The following is a 4830-nucleotide window of genomic DNA, read 5'->3' as shown; positions in this document are numbered from 1 at the left end:
GTGCGTAAGGAATTGGAGCCGTATGGCAAGGTCCTGGACGTGAACCGGGAGAAGTGGAATGTTTAAGGCTTCCAAGGGATCGAATCAACGACCAGGTGTGCGCGGATGACACTGAACGAAGGTGGTACGGCCGATACCATGCCACACCAGCTTCGGATCCAAGGTGGTAACGTACTTGTTGTGATCCCTGGTCCGGCGCCGTTGTGCTTACGCTGTAAGCGCACAGGTCATATTCGACGAGAATGCAGGGCGCCGAAGTGCTCGGAGTGTTTTTGCTTCAGGCATTATGGCACCGAGTGTGTCAGGTCGTACGCCAGGGTGGCCAGCGGGGCCGGGACGGCCGAGACCAATGACCATGCCATGGATGCCGAGGAAGCGGAGCGTGCTATCCAGGGCTTGGTGCCAGAAGTTTCAACCCCTGCCAAATAACGCAAGAGTGAAGGAAACAGCTCCTTGGAGGCAGCCAGAGAGAACGGAGGTCAACCGGAAGGCGCACCTCCCAGCGGTGCCGACGTGAAACCCTCTGATGCCGGAGCAGACAAGGAATCGAACGACGCAAGCACCAACGGACCTTCAGATATGGACAATACCAGCGAGTCAACTAAGCATACGGCAGCAGGAAACGTAGCACGCCAACTACACCCCTGGATGGAACGCACGAAGAAGGGGCGTTACCAGCCCGCGCGCAACGATCCTAAAGAGGAACGTCGGCGCAGGGAAAGCAAGTAAGGCGTTCTTTGCCTGGTTTCCTGGTGTTTAAGATTGCTGCATCAAGACAACTTCGACCCTGACTGCTTAGGTTTTTAGTGTCTGCACCGAAGCACAGCGCATGATTTGTGAGTCCCAATCAGCCATTACAGTTGCAACGCTGAATGTTCGTGGTTTATGCACTAGGAAAAAGCAGTACCAAATACAGCGATTATTGTCGAAAGAGCAACCCGATTTCTTGGCGTTGCAAGAAACTAAATTGGCTGAGGCGGAACAGGTAGAGGAAGCAGTCAGACCTTTCATGCCTAACTACGAAATCTGTGTGACGCATGCAGTTGGTCATTCGGCAGGGTGTTTCCTGCTTCTGAAGAAGTCGGTACCGTTGTCGCAGTTATGCGTTACTACGGACACTGAAGGACGTTTCATTATGTGTGATTTTGTGCTAACGTCAAATCAATTCAGGCTTATTTGCATTTATGCCCCAAATGTGACCACTGACCGCGTTTTATTTTTTGGCGGTTTACGTCGGTATCTTGATTGCGATAGAGCTCTAGTCCTTGTGGGTGACTTTAAATGTGTTGTACGACAGTTGGATAGATCGCCAATAAGACGGAACGCTGATAAGAGTGAACTACTTTTGGGCGAAATGTTGGAGGATTATGACCTGATTGATGTGGGCACTGTAAAAAACGCTAAGAAGGAAATGCGCTTTACCCATTTTCAAGCGTCGTCCAGTGCGCGTTTGGACAGGGTGTATGTTTCTGCCCCTCTAGCAGAACATTTAGGAAAGTACCGTGTCACTCCAGTCTTTTTCTCAGACCACAGTCTGCAGTGGTTATCGCGACAATAGGCGACAGAGCACCTGAAAACAAAAAGTTTAATTGGAACCTATGGAAACTAAACATAAAGCTTCTGAAAGACAACGTCTTTCTAAAAAACGCAGAACAGTTTTTGAAAGATGCTTTTAAAGAGCCGGGAGGGGACATTTTCGAGAAATGGGAACTGGCAAAACAAGAAATTAAGGCAATCGCCATTGAGAGGTCATCAATTCTTTCGTACAACGCCCGGTGTGAGGAACGCAGTTTAAATAAGGACTTGATAGAGCTATGTAAAGCAGAGTGCGAAAGACCCGGTAATGGGGTAAAAGACGTGGAGTATGTCAGAGAAAAATTAGATCAGCTCCACTGCGAGCGCTATCGTGGTGCAGTAGTGCGCGCCCGTGCAGAAAAATACACAGTGGGCGAGCAGCCCACTAAGCGTGCCTTGGCAGACGAGAAGCGTTACGCACTTCGGAACGAAATAGCCGAAATTGAATTCAAGCAAATGACTACTACGGATCCCGAGAAAATAGCACAGGCCTTCCTCGAGCATTACGCACAGCTTTTTGCTAACAAAGCGCAAGGGTGTCATACGGACATTTATGCCCAGCTTTTAGAAAAACTTCCAAGGGTATCGAATGATGAACGCGAAGAGCTTGAGCAAGAAATTACGATCCAAGAAGTGGAGCGCGCAATCGACGACGTGCCGAACTCTAAGACGCCGGGACCGGATGGATTGGGCGCAGAATTTTACAAGAACTTTAAGAGCCTACTAGCTAGTGTTTTTTTGAACGTCATTCATACTGCCTATGAAAGAGAATGTTTGCCCTCTTCGTTTTCTCGTGCCTACAGTGTCCTGATACCGAAATCTGATGACCCCGTGAAACTGCGCAGCGTCACCGGTTATCGCCCAATAACGCTATGCAATACCGATTACAAAGTCTTCGCGAAAATTCTGGCGCGTCGCCTTCAAGGTGTCGCATGTGAGATAATAAGCGAGCATCAAACGTGTGGGATACAGGGGAGGACTATCTTGACAAATGTGCATGTGGCTCGTAGCGTCCTGGAGGCCTGCAGTGACAGCACCACGCAGGTTGCAGTGCTACAGATAGATCTAGATAAGGCATTCGACCGTGTTAGCCATGATGTACTCTTTGATGTTTTGAGTCATGTCAATGTTGGTGACGCCATCCTAAAAGGTGTAAAGATGGCCTATAAGGACTGTACAACAAGGCTTATAGTGAACAAAGAGCTCAGTTCTGTTATTAACGTACGAGAGTCGCTACGACAAGGTTGCCCTATGTCTCCCCTTTTGTTTGATTTGTATTGAGAGCTTTTCTGTTTAAGCGTAAAAAATAGTCAACGTGTCCGAGGTTTCCAATTTTATAATGCAGAAGTAAAAATAATGAGTTACGCCGATGACATTGCTGTTTTTTGTAGGGACAAAGAAAGCGTTACCGAAGCCATAACCTTGGCTAAAAGGTTTTGCCACGCTACTGGTGCTGTTATAAACTGGGAAAAGTGCCGTGGTTTCTGGCATGGTGCTTGGGCCACTACACCCTCAGAATTTGAGGGTGTATGCTGGGACACAGTGCCGTGCAAGTACCTCGGGGTGCCATTGCTAAGTTTCCGGAATAGCCAAACGTACTGGTCGGGTGTCGCTATCGACCTGGACAGGCGTGCTTCTCGTTGGAAGCAACGCGAGCTGTCCATTTTTGCCCGAGCGACTGTTTGTAACGTTTTTCTGATTGCGAAGCTCTGGTATGTTCTTCAGGTCATCCATTGTGCGCGAACTAATGTTCAAAAATTTCATCGAATTTTCGCCACGTGTATTTGGAACTCGAAGTATGAGCCGATGAGACGAGACAATCTTTTTCATCGAGTTTGTAACGGTGGCGTGGGGCTTTCCCACCTTTTTGTCAAGCAGCTTGTGTCACGCTTCTTTTTTTTGAGAGACCAAGAGCACCCGTTCATTCGCACACTGATTCAAACAAAAGTGTCACCACATTTGCCATCTTTTCTTGTTTCTTCTCATGGCGGCGAGCCAACAAGAATCACTGGTTTTTTGAAAGAAGTTGTTGACACGATGGGGTTTCTGACAGCACGTTTTTCTTTGAATTACCTTTGTGATGTCAGTAAAAAAGCGCTCTATCGCGATTTAGTTGTGAGTGTTTTCCCCATGCCCTTGTATCGAGGTGTGTCCCAACATTGCCACGATGTGCTTAGACGTGTAAAAAGGATGTGTGTTCCCGCGGCTGTTAAGACTTTCTTTTATAAATTACACACGAATACCTTGCCAGTTAAGGTTTGGCTTAAAGAAAGAGGGATCTATGTGCCATGGTCGGTAAATTGCCTTCTATGTAAAAAAACCTGAGACTATTGAACATGTGTTTATTTTTTGTTGGGACGCGGCATTTTTCTGGGATGTCCTCCAACGCACTTTAAAGAAAGAATTACCTGTAACCCCAACAGGGATACGTTTCCTTAGTGTGGATAATGATAATGAAGTTCCTTATGACATGATTGTTGTTAGCTTTGTGCAGCATTTGGAGATCACGTATGGCTGTTCGACATGCTGACCTCGACGCAAAAGAAGTGCGGATATATTTCTTCAACCTTGTAAAACAAGTACAGAGTGTGTATTTGAACTGTGAACCTGAACCGGAGTGGACTAATATTTTAAAATCACTCCTCGAAATGCGTGATTTTTAATACGCTGTGCAAAAGAGCTGTGCAGTGATGTTAGAATGACATGAATGTTGCTGTAACTACCATGCAATAAAGAAAAAAAAAAAAAAAAGGTGGAGTGGTGTAGTGGTTAGCACACCCGACCGGACATTGGGAGGCCCAGAGTTCAAATCCTGGCTCCGGCGTTTTTTGGCTTTCGGTAAGTTCCTGAAAAAGAAAAAAAAAAAAAAAAACTTGGATTTTTTAATTTATTGGATAAAGTACGGTTCATTCATCTGCACAAATTCGTTTATATCCTCTTCGGAGACCACGTACGATGGTGTGAAGTGCCCGTGTTGTATATATATATATATATATATATATATATATATATATATATATATATATGTTGTGTACTCGTCGTGTTCGGCTCGAATTAAGGGCACGAGGGCGCCAGAGTATTTCCTGTCCCAGTACCTGTTCCGGAGGCGAGTATATTTGCGATTCGGCAAAGCACGTTGATCGGGATAGACTAAATGTATTCGAGAAACTCACAATGGCCGTATATTTATGAGAACATCCTTGCGTCTCAAGAATTATTTAAGCAAAAGAAAGTGAAACAAAAGCAACATAAGAA

This window comes from Ixodes scapularis, unplaced genomic scaffold (assembly GCF_016920785.2).
Source record: "Ixodes scapularis isolate PalLabHiFi unplaced genomic scaffold, ASM1692078v2 PGA_scaffold1__304_contigs__length_218370807, whole genome shotgun sequence".
NCBI classification, from domain to species: Eukaryota; Metazoa; Arthropoda; class Arachnida; order Ixodida; family Ixodidae; genus Ixodes; species Ixodes scapularis.
Note: the sequence above shows the minus strand (reverse complement) of the source record.